This window comes from Trachinotus anak, unplaced genomic scaffold (genome assembly GCF_046630095.1).
Source record: "Trachinotus anak isolate AG129_WGS33_773 ecotype Australia unplaced genomic scaffold, CSIRO_AGI_Tana_v1 ptg000016l, whole genome shotgun sequence".
NCBI classification, from domain to species: Eukaryota; Metazoa; Chordata; class Actinopteri; order Carangiformes; family Carangidae; genus Trachinotus; species Trachinotus anak.
In genome coordinates this window covers 16,201,292-16,221,165 of record NW_027273867.1, presented here as the reverse complement: position 1 = coordinate 16,221,165, position 19,874 = coordinate 16,201,292, and the positions used below count along the sequence as shown (strand labels likewise).

Below are 19,874 nucleotides of genomic sequence, written 5' to 3'. Positions count from 1 at the left end.
AAGTCTTTCATCCCTTATCCGTTCCCTCTATCAATATCCTCTCTTTCTGCCTACTCTCCTCGTCCTCAGCCCCATTTCTTTCTTCTTTCCCTCGTCTTTAGTTTCTTATTTTTTTGTTGTATTTCCTTTCCTTGTCTTTTCTTTTCCCTGCTCATTTCTTCTCCTCATTTTCACACCTATTTCCTTCTCTCCTTTTTATTCAGCTCTCCATCTTCTCATTTCCTTTCCCGCTCTGCTATGCTTGCCATTACACTCAATTTTTCCTTCCTTTCCTCTTTCCATTTCCTCTCCTTTCCTTTCATTGTCTGTCTTTTCCTTTTCTTTTTCCCCTTTCCTTTCCTTTCCTTTCCTTTCCTTTCCTTTCCTTTCCTTTCCTTTCCTTTCCTTTCATGTCTCTCTTCTCTCCTTCTTTCTATTGTAACCCCCCTTTCCTTTCCTTTCCTTTCCTTTCCTTTCCTTTCCTTCCCTTTCCTTTCCTTTCCTTTCCTTTCCCATCTCCTTTCTTTTTATTTCCTCTCAACTCTTCTACATTCTTCTCCTCTCCTGTGAACATAAAATGATCAAAGTGCCCATTCTGGCCATGACAGTTCAATTTTACCAGAGCACACACACACACACACACACACACACACACACACACACACTCCTGCACATACTCTTCAAAGGGTGTACATGTGGTCAGCGAGCCTATACATGTCTAGATGGCAGACTTAACACTTTCGTATACCACTGCTTGAACAAGTTGGATAAGTCAAGTTTCAAATCTTTCTCTTATGACTATTTGACCTTTTTTCTGCCTCAGACTTTACGATTTTATGAACAAAACCTAAATGAAAACTTACTTTACAAAATGGCCACAAAGTTGCAGCGTTAATTCACGTTTTTCGTCCCTGTTGTAGTTCAGTTGGCCAGAGAGGCCGATCATGCAATAGAAGATAAATGTGACAATAATTATAAGACAATATACAGAAAAGTTTTACGGGAAGCAGTCATGAAAGTAACTGGTTTAACAGATAATAACCACACTTCCAAGTTTTATGTCATAACTTTTCATGGCCTTATGTTGCCATGAGTCATATAATCAATCACTTTTATCCAGTTATGATTTTAAGGTGCATCATATGAGTTCAAGTTATACCAAAATGACACAGAACTATTCAGTGCTGTGTTATCCGCAGCTCAATTATTGATGAATCATTTTGACAATAAAACAGTTACAAAAACTGTGAAAACAGATGATAGATGGGTGACAAATCAAAGAAAAAAACAATGTGAAGTGTCTGAGTCAGGTGTTGGGCCACCACAAACCACCAGAACAGCTTCAGTGCACCCTGGCATTGATTCTGCAAATCTCTGGAACTCTACAAGAGGGATGAAAACCAATTTTCCACAAGATATTGCCTCATTTGGTGTTTTGATGATGGTGGTAGAAAGCACTGTCTCATACATAGGTCCAGTTTCTGTTGTTCTATTGGGCTGATATCTGGAGACTGAGAAGGCCATAGCTTATTTTTAAGTTGTGCATATTTATTAGGCCTAAGTTGGGTGTCCAGGCCAAATAAACGCCCATAAACCCTAGACTAGAAATCATGCCAAAAAAAAAAAAAAAAAAAAAAAAAAAGTTCTGGATTCTTGTAACTCGATCCAGAACTTGCCTGATAATCATCAGGTTTTTAAGTTTTCTTTAGTATCAAAGTAATTCCTTGATAGTTGTCAGAACATCCATGAGTACATAGCAAACGTGAATTATTAATAGCGAATTCGGCGAACTTAATTTCCAAAATTATAAAGAAATACACCTAAATAAATTGCGCACAAGTTGTAACCCACAGAGTCCATAGCATTAGTTACTAGCTGCATCTGTTCATGTAAGTGACGACTTTAAACGAGAAAAAGAAATCATATGATGTACTAGAAGAATTAATGACTGAATTTAAAATGGCTTTTAACACCGCCTGCGCTGATTGGGTTACTTTTTGTCATCACTGACTGTGGCTGTGATCAGTGAAGCCAGGTGAAAACCACATCTCTTGATGAGTAATTAAAGTTTTGTAAGCTGGCCAGCAGCACAACAGACTCTGTGTAGAAAAACTGAATGTGAATGTAAACTATTGAAACCGAGTAAAGTTAACAACAGAAACAATCTGGAGAGTTAGCAGGTGATAGTATTGACATTGGCCAGCTTTTGGAGATTACTTTCCGTGAGTTAACAGCTATTGAAGGCGAATTTCTGGGCTTTTGGTGACTTTACAAAGTGGCTGTGCGTAAAAATGACACTATGGAGCATAATCGCAACTCTGAAACTGGACTTGAGCCTCCGCAGAAAAATAGGACGGACATGGACAGAAGAGAGTTTGACACTTAGCCGAAATATCAATGGAGTCTTGTATGGTGGAAGACCAGCCAGATATTATTGGACGTGACTACTGAACACCTTAGACCACAAGATTTCCACCATGACGGACAGGCGGTCTTCAGATACCGGTAAGTGAGGCTGAGGCATCCCCTTATCTTTCTTTGCTCGGCATGTGCCTCTTCAATGGACGACATATCCCACCAAGTCTGTCTGCGTGAATACAAATGGACTGTGCAGTTGCTTCTGTGGTAACACGGCTTGTAATAATGCTGTCCCCATACACAAGTGGACAGGGGCCAGCTGGAGCTTTGCCATGTGTGGTTTGCGGTTGCTGTTTGTAGCCTGTACAAGTCAGATAGTTGTTTGTTGATCTTTTTCCCAGTTTTGCTTTTATCGTTTTCTTTTATGATGAGCAGTAAATTTAAGTACTAGCAAAGGAATGTTGTTTGTAGGCTTTTTTTTCTTTTTGCAACACATTGATAGGAGATGTAAGTCACTCTGATGTGAATGTAAATCTTTGGTTGTAATCTGTTCCTGAGTGTTGTGTGGCCCTACACCACTGGTCTATACTTGTACCTAAGTGATAAACTCATTCAAGTCAGGGATAATTAAATATTTATTTAAATAAAACAAACAAAACAAAAATTTTGTTTATATTAAGTTTATTTCTAGAGCGCATTTAAACACAGCTTAAACTGACCAAAGTGCTGTACAAAAGGACATTAAGATATAAAGTAAAGAGAAAAAAATAACACGAATGGAAACATACAAACTGCAACAATAAACAAAAAGGGTCAAATGTAGAATTAAAGACACGATTACAGAAAAAAAACATTCGTAGACCAAAAAGGCCAGTGAGTAAAAAAGTCTCCATAGCCTAGATTTCAAACCAGAGATTGAGAGAGCACGCCTACTATCTGATGGCAACTGGTTCCACAATTGTGGGGCACCAACTGCAAAGGCTCTGTCACCTTGTAATTTTAGTCGTGACCATGGGACGTACAAGAGAGATTTGTTATCTGTGCAAAGAGACCCAGGAGCTGAGTGCCAGTGAATAAGGTTTGTGATATAAGATATGGTCAGACCATTAAGAGCCTTGAAAGCAATCAGCAAGGTCTCAAATTGAATTCAAAAATGAGCAGGGAGCCAATGAAGAGAGGCTAGGACTGGGGTGATGTACTCACACTTCTTAGTACCTGTCAACATCCTTGCAGCTGCGTTTTTGGCTATTTGCAAGCAAGTTAATGAAGGCCGGGGAAGGCCTAAATATAGGGAATTGCAATAATGCGTGAATTACTTTTTCAATATCAGGGAAAGACAGAATTGGCTTGAGTTTTGGAAATGGTTCTTAACTGATAGTACCTATTTTTAATGACAGAACTGAACTCTTGTTTGTCTAGACAGAGCACAGAATCAAGAGGTGAGGTAGTGATTTCTGAACTTAAGGAGACCAAAGATAATTAGCTCAGTTTTGTTTGATTTAGCTGAAGGAAATTAATTGCCCTCCGGTCTTTCTAATGTGGTAGAAATGGTCCTGGAGAGGCTGTAAGGAATCCTTAGATTTTAGTGGAAGGTACAGCAGTGAATCATCAGCATAGAAGTGACAGGAGGTATTACACTTCCTAATAATGATTACCATACAAGTAGTTTTCTGTTGTGTGTATATATTGTTTGCTCATAATAACTTAAACAGTACATGTGTATGCCATTTATTTGGATCTAGCTGTGTTGGGCTGCTCTGGGTCAAACTCCAGGGCTGCATTTTTGTCCCAGTCCGTCCCTGGAAGTTAGAAAGTGTGCCATGACAAAAGAAGCTTTCTTATACTTTATATTTTTCAATATCATCTTCTTCTGCCTTCATAGTCACTTCATCTTTCAAATGCAAAACACTTGCACATCCAGATGCAAATTTCTGCTACTCACAGGTTGTTACACCTTACGTGTCTTGCAGGCTTTATACACATTATACACAGTGTCCTTCCACAAGACATCTAACGCACTTTGTTCATTTTAATATGCATCACCAGTTACACTACAGCACTTTAAGATCAGCAACCAGACTCGCGCATATTTCCTGAAGAAAATGTGGCTTCTCCAGGTTGTGTTTTTTTTCCCCCATCCCTCGCCACCTCCTGTGTCTGCACTCACTCGTCTCTCTCCATCTTTCTCCCAACCTGCCATCCTCGTCTTCCTCTTCTGTTTCTCTGTGTCACTCTCTCAATACTGATATATGATGCAATGAGACAAAACGTGACAGTCAACTTTTTTTCCCCCTTTACTCTATCCCCCTCAGACCTGCCTCTCCTCTCCTTCCCCTCTCTGCTCTCTCTGTTGTCTGTCTCCCCCTCCTCCCTGTTTCCCCTCATTTCTCTTCCTTTTGCTCCTCCCTTCACTCTCCAGAGTCCTCTTCTTTCCGTCTGTTTCATTAACAAGATTTATCTTCTCTAGTAATTACAGCACACGCACGCACAGTCACACACAGGCAGTCACACATACACAGACTCACCTCCTGGCACTGCAGTACCACTTTTATACCAGTCAGGGTCTCTGTTGCACTGTGATGAAAAGAGGGAGGGGGGAGGAAGTGAGTGAGACATGATTTGAAGCGAGGTTTGTGCATGTGAGTGTGTGTGTTTGAAGGAAGATTATTACATGTCTGTTTTTGTGTATAGGTGCATGGGTGTGTGTTTCCATGACTGTGCTGGACTGCGGACTGGCACCTAGATGGCACCTTGATGTGATTACATTGACGTAATTTGAAATAAACACCATCCACACTGAGTAATGGTTTTCTGATAGTAACCTCCTTCCTTTATTTTCCAATTCATTTATATTGGAATCCATAATGCAGACTCATACTGATTTAATGCCTTACTGAAGGCCACGGCTCTGTGCGTGTTTGTATATGTGCGTAGATAAAAACCATCAAGGTCTCTGATATTCTCATCGTGTGCAAGTACTTTAGATTCAGACACAAAAGGCTTTATGACTGCAAACATTTGCACAGTTAGATGAGTTGGATGAGGCGTTAATGGAGACTGTTTTCAAAGTTCAACATTTATCTGTCTCCCGCTCTGTTAGCACACAGGCCTACGATCTCAGATATCATAATTCCTCAAAAGTAATGGGCCCTAGTGCTGACAGAGCCTGATGGATGCCGGTTTTCCCTCCATGTGGAGCTAGCTAGCTAGTTGACATTGACAGAGTGACTGACAGAGAGGTTGACAGAGTGACAAAAGCGGAGTGACTGGCGTTCATCACCGTAATGTTTCTGACTGACACAAAGACTCTGTGGATGATGTTTATTTAAAAAGAATATTTTCATCGTTTCTCCAGAAAAAATTACAACAAATATGAATAGTCAGCTGCTGTGTATACTGTAAGTGTACTTATATGGATAGAAATGCTGCGTTCATTAAGCAAAATGAGAATACAAAGAGGTCTCATCTTGTCTCCATATCGCCTTTTCTCTTACTGTAAACCTCCAAGAAAACATTCAGATTAAGTATGGAGCCTCATAACAGTGAGCATAACCTCAGTATTGTATAGTTTTAGGCTTGCTTTCACATGAATTAGGTACAGATAGGCAGTCTATTGTTTAGCTAATGTGGTCAAAACTGTTGGGAGGTTTGCTCAGCTGCGCAAGATGTCTAAATAATTGTAGGGGGCGAATATAACCATCAAATGTGCTCCTGCCTTTTTGCAAATTTGTACACCTGCTTGCTGTAATTAAATAAGTCTTCAGTGTTAAATTTCAAAACTCTTTGCTTTTCCGCTTCTTAGCACTGTGACAATAACAGAACACTGTACCCTAGGCCTAGATTAAAATATATATTTTTCTTTTCTTTAAAAAAAACAAACTATGAGCTATTTTCAAACCAGCATGTGCACACTTCCTCCTGCTTGCATCATGCAGTGGTAGACTGACAGATGGATCAGATCTTCCACACAATCTGAGATCACAGAAGCGTTGAGCGCCTTTTGGGTCATGGAGACATGGACAGCATGCCATGTATATAAATAACATGTAGCATGACACTGTGGTTTTACAGTGCCACTCAGTCTGTGTCAGCGAGCTGCACTGTTTATTTGAGTTTCTATGTAAAAATGATTCAGTCGTATCTGCTTGTTTAAACTGTAGTCAGGGTACACTGTTTCACCAATGCACTACTAAATCATTTTTGTTTTGCTCCAATTCATATGAAATGTGTAAGAATATGCCAGGTGAGCTGGACATGTTTCTTATTTTACCTAGCCCTCTGTCTTGTATTAACCAGTTCGTTTCACACACGTAGGATGAGGCGTTCAGTATTTAGACTCTGAATAAATAATATGCTGTATGTATCCTGACTACGGCTGGATGTTGCTTGAAATTTTTCAATATCAGTGCTCATAAGATCAAGTACCTTTTTGATGCCTTAGTTTGGGCATATAAGTCAATGACTAGATATTAGGGTTGTATGACATGCAACAAACAAACAAACAAACAAAAAAAATCTCAGTGCATTTTTTTTGACAGATTTCAATATAAGACATGATTATAGCAGGAATGGAGTTCTTTGTAATTCACTTTAACTGAAAAAAAATAAAATGATGATAAAGTGATTCATGCAGGAGAATATAATTTGTGGGTCAGGAAATTTCTGTTGCACCACAATGCTTTATTTATGGTCTGTTGTCAGGTCAGTCTGACCTGCTCTGTACTCTATACTGATTGTCAGGCAGGTCGCTGTGTGTGGTACAGTCTGTCTATCAATCACATGGCAGCCACACTCTAAAGCTTATTGTCTATTTTCCTCTAAATATGACTGTAGTTTAAAAAATGAACAGCATGTTGTTTTGAATAAGACTTGAAACTACTGATTGAGACCATAAACTCATCAGGAAATGTGAGGTTATAAATCAAGTGAGAAGCAGGGCCATTTTCCCATTGACTTCAATACAATCAGACTTCATTTTGCAACCGGTGGAGGCGCCCCCTGATGGTTATCAGATAGAATCCAGGTTTAAGGCACTTCAGCATTTTTGTATACAGTCTATGGTTCAGCCCTACTACATGTAAAGATTGATGACGTGACAGATCCTCAAAAGAGAAAGCAAAACATCTGCATCGCCCCCTGGTGGCTAACCGCAGTACAGGTCAAACAAATGTATGTCAAATACATTTTTCCCAAGGATGGTTTCTGTTCTTGTAAGTAGTTCTTGTCACAATGATGTATGTTTTAAGTATTATTTTAGTTAATAGATGCTATAAGCAAAGGAGGTGTGATGATTGACTCCTGATTGAGTCGGGCCGGTGTATGGGGGGGACCTCTGGGTGCCACCCACTGATTGCGACTGTGCAGACTCTGGCTCTGGATGACATCACCACCACAAGATGGCAGTGCCTTCAGCGCTCACTCACTGCATCAGGGATACATGAAGAACTTTGCTTTAGCACTCAAAACGCATCCAGGTTCAATGTCCAGCACCGCACGCACACATTTGACAGATAGACAGACAAACTGAGTGAGAGACACACGTACAGTGTAAGACCGTCACACACAATCATATTTGCACGGTGGAACTGGCAATCTCTAAGGAGGTGTTTAAATGTTATTGTAGTTTGTTCCATGTGTGTTTTTATTTCAGTGCGCGTGTGCCTGTGTGTGTTCATGTTTTTTTTGTGTTAAGTGTTTGTGATTGTGTTTTTGTGATTGTGCAGTGGTGTGTGCCATGTACTCAAGCCAGGAGTGTATTGTTGTCACCTCAGGCCCCCTAACATCATTTATACAGTTTCCACACTAACGCACACACACACACACACACACACACACACACCTACCTTTCAAGAGAGCAAAGCAAGAAGCATGCCTATGTGGATGTGTGTTGTGTGTGTGGTTGTGCACAAACACAGGTGTGTGTCGGTTGATAAAGTTTATCTGCTCAGGGCACGTTGCTGTCGGCAACCAGTGTTGTGAAGGGAAAAGACTACGCAGACAAAGTGTGTGTGAGAGAGTGAGAGAGAACCTGCTTGTGTGTGTCTCTTTGGGGAGAATGATGACAAATATAAGTACTGCTGATGACCCTCCCCTCATCTCAGAAACACACACACACACACACACACACACACACACACACACACACACACACACACACACACACACACCGGAAGATTTAAATCCATTTTGAAGAGGAAAAGCTATCCGCATATTTATAGGTTGATATTTCAAAACACCAAAGACCGCAGCGCCTGAAACATTACTTTTTTGTGAGCGAAGGCATTGAAATAGATCTCCATGAAGTGGCTGCGCTTAGCAACTTAGGCACACAACAACAGGATACACACTAAGGTACACACTGTTCCTAGATTCCTGTCTCAGTCATATTGGCAAAATGTTGGCAAACCATATCTAAACAACTTGTGCGGCCTGTGGCTAATACTTAACGGTCTGTCCTTTGACATGTCTGTAAAAATGGATATAACACTTTACATTTTATTCAACTCAGTTATATGATATGTAAATGGGAGTCGGGTGACAAAAAGGAGGTGTCAGTTAAATATTTCCTTATCCTAACCACTGGCCTAACATTACATACACCTGAAATATAGAGACTGCTTTTAGGGGAATTAGATCCTCAAATATAACTCAGATTGATATCAGAACTCAATGGTCAAACTAAAGTGTGACCCCCAGCATTTGACTTATTAGTCTGGCTTCAGATGGGCAAGGAAATCCACACTGGCTAAACATTTTGGACTTGCTACTGAAGTGCCTCTGGGCCAGACACTTGACCTTCAAGTGCTCCAGTTGCGCAGTGGCTAAAAAAGCATGGCTAGACTGTGAAAAAGACGGTTTTGCACAACTAGCTTTGTTTGTATAGATATACCACTAGCTTCAACCAGCCAAGGTCAATATTCATACCATATATCTACACAATAAAGCCAATACTGTCAGCAAGTAGCATTGGACATTGTGTGGACAAGAATCATTTCTTTTAGCAGCAGGTCAAAGTGATGAGTCTCAACATAGTTCAGTTAGGTTTTAAAAACATCAAGAGTGGAGTGGGAACAGTTTTGGGTCTATTGGATGCTTTAACAAGCAAAGGTCAAGTCTCAGCGACACCTATGTATACTTGCTCGCCAGGGTGTTTGAACCAGGTTAATCTAGGCTGGTCTTTATTTTGTTAACCAACCTTTGTCTTGCATATACGTATAGATAACCATACACATTCCCTTCTCATTCACCCCTTTGCTCATCCTCTTCCAAATCCACTCATCTACAGCTGAATTGATTAGCAAACTATTGATGGAAGAGAAAATAAAGCGGCAATAATTTAGATAAGAGTTTAATTGTTTAGGTAAGGCCTCTCAAATGTGAAGATTTTCAGCTTTTTTGGTGTCTAGAACAGTAAATAGTGGTGCTCCAATCCATTGCTGCTGCTACTGGCCTGCATACCCTAGTTTTTATGTCACTTGTCTGATATTAATATTACTATTAATGATATTCAAGCCGTTCTTCTTCATCAATATGATCAGAGATTTGAATTTTTTTTAAGTTCCTCCTTCGCTACGTGATGAGCAGTGTTGAATTTGATGGCTATTTTGTTCTGTTATTTCGACTCCTCGTTGATCGATTATTTTTCAGCTAACCGCTGAAAGAAAACTGGGAGGGGTTCAGTCTTTTGGGTGATGCACCAGTCCTGGCAGGTTTTGTGCTTTTTATTGTTGTTGTGCAACTTTAGAGTTTCAAGCTTAAATTGTGTTGACATGGTGACAAGCCTGCGATGGATGGGCCACATTGCTTAAAGTACGCACACATCACAGCATTGCCCTTGTACCGCAACCATGGGTACCGAGTTAGCCATTGCTGTTGAAAGTGATTTTTTTGTGACTTTCTTTTCTTATCCAGCTCAGTGTGTCCATACCTTTCTGCAGCTGCGCAATCATCATCAGTTGATTTGGGACCTCTCATCAGCTTTTCCTCTCCATCTGCCTCCTCCCATTTCTCCTTGTTTTGGAGACCGCTTCATCTTCAGAACACGGTAACGAGATTGCACAAGAACAGCCCACTTAGACAGTCGGGAGCCCTAAGTAAACTGATAATGAAAATCAGCACCCTACATCAGCACCATGAGTTAGACATGGCAATAGGTAGAACAAATTGAAGGTAAATAAATGAAATAATAATAATAAGAATAATAATAATAAAATAATAACAATGTTTATGTAGAGCTGTATTATCCTTTGGATATTATTCATTTTTAATATGGAGAATAGAATAATCAGTCTGGTGCTGATAAGCACTGCATTCAGGATGTAAGAGCCTGCATCAAAAAGGAAGCTGTTAGGCAGCAAACTGTTAAGTGTCAAGTGTCTGAGCATCCTTGAACACACCAAGGAGGACAGTTGTTAAACAGTCTCTGCTCACAGTTGCAGTACCATGCAATGATAATGTAACTTTGATAAAAAAAAATAAGACTGATTAAATGTCGTTGTGATGGATTACCTATCCTAAACAGTTTCAAGTATCTGCAGATTCATGTGCATAACAGACCAAAATGAGTGTTGTTCTTTTTAGTTAGTCAGAGACACAACATCAGTAACAATCGAACAGACACACTGTCCTCAGAAAGATGAGGGTCTGAATGTGGCTCGTGATGTTTATCACATGTAGTCCAGTCTGTGTGTCCCCTCTCACGCAGTGGCCACAACTGTAAAATAATCCCCCAAATTAGTATGTGCACTAGATGGCACTGTTGCCATATCTCACTTAACACACGCTGACACACACATACACACACAAACCAGCAGAGACTGGCAAACACAACGCTACCTAAGGCTCAAGAGATGGAGAGGCGCATTCTGTCTGTCTCTCGCTCTTCCTCCCTCACTGTCTCTCTGTCTCTTTGACACACATACATACGTTGTCGTTCTCCGTTCTCCCTCACACACACACACACTTACATTACCGCTGTCTAGTCATGCTCTGTAATGTATTGTTATTACTAAAACAGACACCCCATAATACTAAAACGCACTGTTACAGCAGCCAAGAGTTGGAAAATCAAAAAGATTTACCGTAGCCATAGACAGTATTGTGTGATTCATAAAATGGTGTAGCATGTAATCATAAGCTGCTGCAGCAGAGACAGACAGGCTGCAAAATCCTGCCTCACATTCATACACTTGCATCAGTTACATCCGCTCACACCTACAAGCTGCATGGAACTGCAGTCGTCCACTGTCAGCACAACTGTGTGTGTGTGTGTGTGTGTGTGTGTGTCTGTGTTTTATTTATTTATTTATTTATTTTTTTGGTGAAGTGCTTTGCTGAAGAGCACTTCAGGAGAGGGGATTACCTCTCAGTCAATAAACTCCCACAGCTTATTCTGCCTGTGGGGATTTAAAGTGTCATTTGCCTGGTCACCAAATCACTTCTCTTCTTTTGAGGAGGCCGCTGCCTGAAAGAGGCCAAAGTCAAGTATGAACAGTTTGTGTGAATTTGTAGTCATCTTCACTGTGTCATAGAAAGCACTTCATCCAATCTCAGTGAAGCGTGTGTGTGTGTGTGTGTGTGTGTGTGTGTGTGTGTGTGTGTGTGTGTGTGTGTGAGGGAGATGCCTGTCTCCTTCCAGCCATCGACATGTGGTGTCAGAGGAGAAAACGATCATATGGATTGTTTTGGAAGCCGCTGACAGCTGACCAAATTTTGTGGTAAGACCCAATAGAAGCACTAGCTACTTGAGATGAAGTAAATTTTCATTAAAATTAATTGACAACAATTTGTATTCATTAATTGTTTGAGACATTTATCATATAAAAATGGCAATAAGGTGCTGCTTTCAGCTTCTAAAATGGGGGGTTGGCTCTGTTTTTCTAATTTATGTATTTCTTCATCTTCACTTCCATCTTCAGAGCTTGAGATGAACATTTTTCACTGTTTTCTGACACTTTTTTTTGCCAAGATTTCCCCATTAACCAAGAAATAATTAACAGAATGACAGTTGCTGCTGTTTAATTTCATTCTACAGCAAGATACATGTTACAGTGAAATACCTCACACAAATTAGGTACAGTAAGCTAAAACCAATTTTCCCATTTATCCATCAATAAAGGTAAAATATACTGTTCTCAGTTTAATACTGTTCAACAGCAGCACAAACTAAAGCCTCCAAAATGACCATAAAGTTGAATTAATGCCACTCTAAAATAGTTTCAGCAGAGACTGAACATTATTGTCCTCATGCAGGTAGGATCTGTTTCAGCTCTGTTGTATTGGACTGCAGTAGTTTTCAACTAGGTGCACCTAATAAACTGGGAAATGAGTGTATATAACTTGAGAGGACACAATGACTGTCATTTTTAAGTTAGTAAAATATCCAATCTAGACTTGCAGACAGGCCACTATTTATCATCAAAATTTGAAGTTTGACCTCCGTTCATCATCACTGAGCCAGTAAGGAGAGCCAGGCGCACACTTCTGAAACACAAAACAAATTTGCTCTTTTGTTGAGCTGACAGTTAAAACACTAAGATGCTTGCCAAGAAACTTAATATTGCACAGGGTCAATAAAAGCACACGAGTAAATCACAAACTCATGAACACGCTCAACCGAACTTTCCGAACCAACCAGAAAACAATTTGCTCTGCATGAGGGTGTAAGAGTGAAGTGGGAAGTGAGGATAGTCAGTGTGGCTGCTCGCTTAGCAGGACACACAATGGCTGCGAAGTTTGGCCACAGACACCAAGCTGTGACAGTTCAGCCATCACATCTGATTTAACAAAGGTTGCTGCTTGACTCCTGAAACCGACAGTAGCCAAGACTGCTGCTGCTGCTGCTGCTGCTGCTGCTGCTGCTGCTGACAGTATTCCCTGAGGAAGTGTACCTAACTGCTATACATCCTGTTAGGCCACAGTCCTGCCCAAAGGATGGGTATTAAAACCAGCTGACTATGGACAAAATGTTTACACATAGTGTTGGTGGTAATTAACCACTTAACTCTTACTAACAATAAGACTTTTGATTGATTAATACTATCAATTAAACGGTTAAAATATCCTGGGGCATCAGTACCATCTGAGCCGTGAACAGACAGCCACCAGACTAACCCCACAGCATGTAGACATGTTGCTATTTCTGAATAAAGACCAGTACACAAGCTGTCTGCTGTACTGAGGACTGAGGAAGGCCCGGCCTGGTTGAGGTCTGAAAAATGTGACTACAAGTTTCTGTTTTGTTAATCTGTTGGTTGTTTCTGATCATTAATCAGCTGAGAGAGGAGGAAGAGGAGGTTTTCTTTAGAGTGCTCTTGAAGCTGGAGGATTCAATCTGTTTATACATTAGAAAAGTCTGCCTATGATTGGCTGTTTATTTTAACAAGTAATTTGATATTTTCCTAAATGGTAGAGCCGATAATTCCGATTACACACAGAGCGATCTGTGCCGGAGGATTCAATATCTGTCGTGTTTACAGACACCCGTCTTTTCTAAATAGTGCATTTTAATCTTGTCGGTTAACAATTAATGGTTGGTTAATGAGCATCAGCTGTTGGTTCAAAATGGGCATTGCGGGCAATGGGCGGTCTCACAGATACGACTGGGCCTAAGTTGTACACAACACCAAGGGTAGAAGTACATTCACTCAAGTACTACATTGTTTGTTACACTGTTTTAGGGGCTTTTATGGTACTTTATACTTGCTACCACTAGTTTCACAAGGGACATTGTACTTTTTACTCCACTGCAGTTGCTGTTGTAGATTGTCTGTAGGAAATATGATACCTTGTTATGACAAACAAATAACCCAGCAATGCACACATTTATTCTCAGGTTTAATCCTGACGCATGATGGTAGATGGCAGTCTGACCAGAAAATGGCACATTAAGTATAACAGTTGATGTATTAAATGACATTTTTTCCCTGACAGTTTGTTAATAATAATCCTCTAATAATGATAATTCCACAGTAATATGTAACATACAACCCTCAGGTTGTCTGAGTGCTTTTACTTTGATGCTTTAAATAAATTCTGGTAATTGTGTTGTACTTTCATATTGTCTATTGTTATATTTACTTAAGTAAAATATCAGAATTCTGTCAAACCCCATAAAAAAAAAAAAACCCAACTTTTTTCTCTTTTCTTCAGTTTTCAGTATGTCAACAATAACACTTGCAGAACCTGCTGGTTGGCCATCTGCAATACTGCAAGTCAGGGATTCTTTAGCTCTTCAAGCTGAGATCCAAATCAGTAGTTTCTCCTCCTCCCCTCTTCAGGAGCCAGACTGCTCTCCTCCCAACACCTTATACTGTAGCCCAGTACAGAACCTTACTGACTATATAGCCAAGGCCTAAAAACAGAACATTTGTCATGCTCACTGTACCAAGTGTTTCAATGTAACCACCTGCACACAGATCAGTTAACCCGGAGATTAAATGACCTTGAATAACATCAGAAAAATATGAAATAAAAGGTGTGGTACTGCCCTAAGAGCCTGGGCTGGTTGCCAGTATTTAACATTTTATTGCCATGAGAAACCTGTGTAAGAGGGGTCCATCTCAAATTTCTGAATGAAACACTCTGCAACTGTATTTCAGGTCATTCAGATTTGAAGGTCTGTGGATTTCATAATACTGCTCAGCATTTTGTCATTTAAGCTCCCATAATGTGCATTAATCTGCGCACATACACATTTAGATAAAGATGAAATACAATCTATTTTCATGTGGTAAAAGGTCTCTCCCTCAGAGAGGAGTGTAGCAGAAAGGTGGGGAGAAGATGGTGGAGACGTAGGGAGAGACTGAGAAGCGGAAAGGAAAGAGAAAAGGGAGGAACACTGTGTGTGTGTGTTTCAGCGTGTCAACACGTAGATATTTCCTCTGCAGCACTCTGTCTTTCTTCATATCTCACGCTAGTGTCAGGGGAGTGGGCGGCAGGCCCTGTCTGGAGAGACCACACACGTTTAGCCTTCAGAAAGCTAGCCTTGGCAGTGTCGGTTGTTATCATGAACAGGGAAGTAACTCATACTGTAGCTGTGCACAATATCTGCTGTGTGAAGTAATTTAAATTCATATTTAACAGTAGAAGAGATTGCATAGTTTCTAGTTAAATCAGGCAGTGTGTAGTTTCAGTTACAAACAGAAGAGGCAGCGCTGCATAAATAAATGTTTTTAGGGATGGCAGTGACAGTCTCTCTGCCTCTCAGCCTGTTGGTCACTTGGTCCACCACTATGGTCCCGACTGAAATATCTCAACACCTATTGCAACCATGTCTCCTAGAAATTATGTTAATATATTACTAAATTATTTTCCAATGATGTTGTGGTGGCATTGTCATAGCTGGATGGATTATGTTCAGAGGTGACATTTTTCTTTTAATGAATGAAGTGCTTTATTTATGAACTGTGCCACCAGGAGGTGGTTGGGGTAGATGGCAGTCGCACAAAGTGCATGACTGTCACACCAGAGCGTGGGGTTTGCATCCAGACTCTGGTCTGTGGGGAAGTTACAGAAAGATTGTGGTTTTGACTTAAATGTCTAAAGTCACTATAAACTTTTTCTGTATTAAACCTGACCATGATCTTTCCCTAACCTTAACCAAAGTGCTGAGAGTGCCTAAACGTAACCATAAAAAAGTTTAATAATGCTGCACACTGTTTCCCACAGAATCAGATTCTATTTGTGGTGGAAGCTAACCGGGGTGGGGTGTGGGAGGTGGGGCTGAATGGGGGCAGGTCAGTAGGGGTTGATTGCAGTGCACACAGACAGCACACTCTCATGGACAACCTGAATAACAGGTAGTCCACTGGTGCAGCAGGACTTCTCCCAGGGCTCCTGAAGGCCAGTCCAACTATGACAGACAAGTCCATTGTCTATGTGCTTGTGAGTGAGGCAGAGAGAGAGAGGGAGACAAGGAAAGGCGGAGCAAATCAATGTGCTGCTTTCAGGTCTACAATGAAATAAGATTTTACCCATTTGAAATAGAAAAAGAAAAAAAAAACAATCAATATGTGGCAGTCAGTGTTGATATTGTAGCAGGCCGCCACAAATAAGTCAATGTATGGGAAACACTGCTGTAGTCGCTGTAAGTGGATATGTACTGCAAGATGAGATATTATAGCAAAAAACAACTATGTTACCAGTAAACATGTTACAGATTCATTCAGGATCCACATTTTTGTAACTTGTCAAATGTATAAATTTAAAGACATTTTCTCATCATGTTAATAGAAAACATAATCAGGTCTCCATTATGTTTCCTTTAAAACACATTTGCTGTTGCAAATTAGTTGTATATAAATGTCAAAATGCTAAACTAAAATGTTGAACAAGGAAAACATTATACCTGAAAACATAAGCATTGTCATTGTGAGCATGCTGCCGTAGCATTAAGCTCAAAGTGCCACTGTGCCTCAGTGCAGCCTCACAGGAGCTAAGGGGACTGTAGGCATTTTATCTCACCAAAATACATTTCTCTGTGTAAATATCTTTTGTAATTCAGTTAATGCACAAACCTCTCCCAGATAGTATTAGTGTATGCCCAAACTACATTTACAAAAACAGTTTACAGCAACACTAATCAATGGCACAACAATACCTAAGCATAATTGTATCAATCTCTTTTTACAACAGAAACAAAAACACCACTTGCTCTAAAACCTGTTTGAATCAGTGGACAAAGTGATCAAAAACAAAATTTCTGGGGGTGAAAAAGGCTGTTAATGCCACATAACTTCAGATTGGGTGCACAGCACTGAATGCAAACTGCAGTATTGGTGGGGAAACCCATAAACACCCTCCACTGGTAATATGATTCATACTTTCAGATATCTCCCAAATGGAATGAGTTATTGAGTCAGTTACATCTTGTATTCACACAGTATGGTCCTGCCCTTCAGAGAGACAACCCATTTGTCACGCTTGGACAGACTTCAGCCATTTTGGCAAAATATACACTGATGATTCAGACTGAGTACACAAAATTGTTGAGAGTTGTAACAAAGACTCGAAGGATGATTTGTAAATTGGCAATATAAGAAGTTTTAAACAGTGTCAAAATAGAATTAACGGAGTGCAAATGAAGACTTGTCCTAATAGCTTTTTACTTGATTTAACTATTGTATGTGCCTGGGAAAAGTGTGAACTACAATGAAAGTAATATTTATTCCTATAGTATAATCTCCCAAAAATAATCCAGATAGAATGGCATGAAAAGGCTCTCAGTTGTTGATTTTATGTCCCCAACCATGCATCAAATCAAACAACCAGTAAGATCATTTAGTGTTCATTATAGTTTATTGAAAATAATTTTGTGAATGACTGAAAGGCTTTATTGAAATTCTGTTAATATTCACATAATTTGACACATGCCTCAGTAGGTTTTAGAAAGACAAATGCTGATGATTCCTGTATTTTGTTGTCACTGGTTTATTGGTGTTAATTGTGGCAATGGATTCAGATGACAGGCATACTTTGTGGCAATTACTTAAAAAAACAAACAAACAAACAAACAAACAAACAAACAAGGAAAACAAACAGGCTAGACCTGAGAGCAATAGTAGATACAAGAGAAGAAAAATTAAATGTATGAGTGGTAATTGAATATTTTTGACACAAAGAAGACATTTAACCCACAAATATCCCACTGTACTTACAGCAAAACGAAAACAAATTAGGCTAGTGGAAAGGGATTTGGAGATTGAAGGCCACACGGCAGTCACTACATACAAGCTCTGTAGTAAGAAAACAATAGGCTTTGACCTGCAGCTCTTTCACAAAGTATTAAACCGCCTAATTGCTTTCACAGCCTTAAAACCTAAATCTTCAATAACTCAGAAAATAAATGGCTTCTAACAGCACATGATGTCAAAATGAATTTGATGTGCATATACAATTCTTTTGGATAAGTCAGATTTCTCCTGCAGTCAGTGCAGCTTTTTGCACATCTGGCATGTGCTGAATGGAAGGAGGGCCAAAAGGTGAGCACTCCTGGAAAAAAAGACTCATAACAATAGCTTCGATTTGGCCAAAAAGCACTGAAGGTGGAGTGCATGAGCTAAAAGATTCTGTGCTCTGATAAAGTCAAAACTGAACTCATGATGTTCTGAAAAGTGTTATATCTGGCAGGTACAAGACAGGTTATCACCCATGTAACAACATGTCTACCTTGAAGCACACTTGTGGTAGTATCACGCTCCAGGGGGCTTTTCAGTGGCAGTAAATGGAAGACTTGTAAGGCAAGATGAAAAAATGAATGAAATCAAATGCAGGCAAAGTCTTCAGCAGAGCCTGCTTAAGATTGCCAAACATCTTGGATTGGGATGAAGATGTATTTTCCAAAGATAATGTAATCAAACATGAAACCAAACTGAAAATGGAATGAGTTCAAGAACAAAATTATCAAAGTCCTTGAATGACCCAGTCAAGTACAGACTTGCAAGTGATTTCAAAATTTGTGGAGTAACTTGAAGATAACTGCTAAGGTGCTTCCCATCCGATCAGAGACACGAGCAAATTTGCACGAAGAAAAATGAGGGGGGGGGGGGGATACCACAGATCCAGATGTGCCAAGCTGATAAAGATATTTCTGAAACCCAGAGCTTTAATCTTGACATGAGGGGCCTGTGCAATGTACTGACTACAGAAGTTGACATATTCCCATTGTACATTTTCATTTGTATGTATCACCATTTTAAACACAGGCACACAGTTGTTTCCAATCACAATATTTTTCAGTAAATTTTGAATGGAGCCTTATATATTAAGTCACATCTTCTAAAAAATCATCTTGTATCAAAGATGTTTGATTTGTGTTATGTGTTTCTGTGAAATATTATTTTAACTATTATTGGCCTTTAACATGCAATATTGGTTGGGCTGAAATATATATCAGGTTTACATGTTTTTTACTGATACAAACATGACTGTGGTAATAATGTAGTTATTAACTTAAGAAGAGGAAAGAAGCTGTAAAGGGAACTGTCCTCCAAAGCGACAGGCAGAGGTTGGGGAGAGGGAGAGAGGAGCCAGGCTGATATGGACTTAAAACTTTAAACCTCGGTTGGTCTGGGTTGGGGTTGGGGTTGGTGAGGGGAGTCTTCAACCATGTATTAATAGATTTCCTGGTGTCCTGCAGTGACATTTAAATGGATTTCCCTAAACCTAACACATCAAAATATAAGGGAGGCCACATTTATCAATAAGCTATCCATCTGCAACAGCCTGCCCCTGGAGGCACGGCCTCACTGAGCTGCTGGGGGCGATGAGTAAACTCTGTGTGTGTGTGTGTGTGTGTGTGTGTGTGTGTGTGTGTGTGTGTGTGTGTGTGTGCGCGCGCGTGCGTGTGTGTGTTCGTGCGCACGTCACTCACTGTTATTTTCTAACAACACTCGGCAAAGGAAAGTGTGCATCACAGATGACTTGTACAATCAGGTTCTTTCAATTTCTGTTGCTTTAGTTGAACTGAGTTGAATACTGGTGGTTTAATTGCAATTAATATGCCACTGATATCTCCAGTGAGGCTGTGAAATTATATT

The 19,874-nt window shown here is 40.0% G+C and overlaps 1 protein-coding gene across 2 annotated transcripts in view; it reads left to right on the top strand.

The window, feature by feature from the left end:
• Positions 1–1,672: 1,672 nt before the first annotated feature.
• The window catches only part of trps1 (trichorhinophalangeal syndrome I), a 253,550-nt gene continuing 235,348 nt past the window's right edge, over positions 1,673–19,874 (top strand). For both annotated transcript variants that reach the window (XM_071500024.1, XM_071500022.1), the window contains exon 1: positions 1,673–2,484. The gene's annotated coding sequence lies outside the window, so the exon portion shown is untranslated. The remainder of the gene's footprint in view (positions 2,485–19,874) is intronic.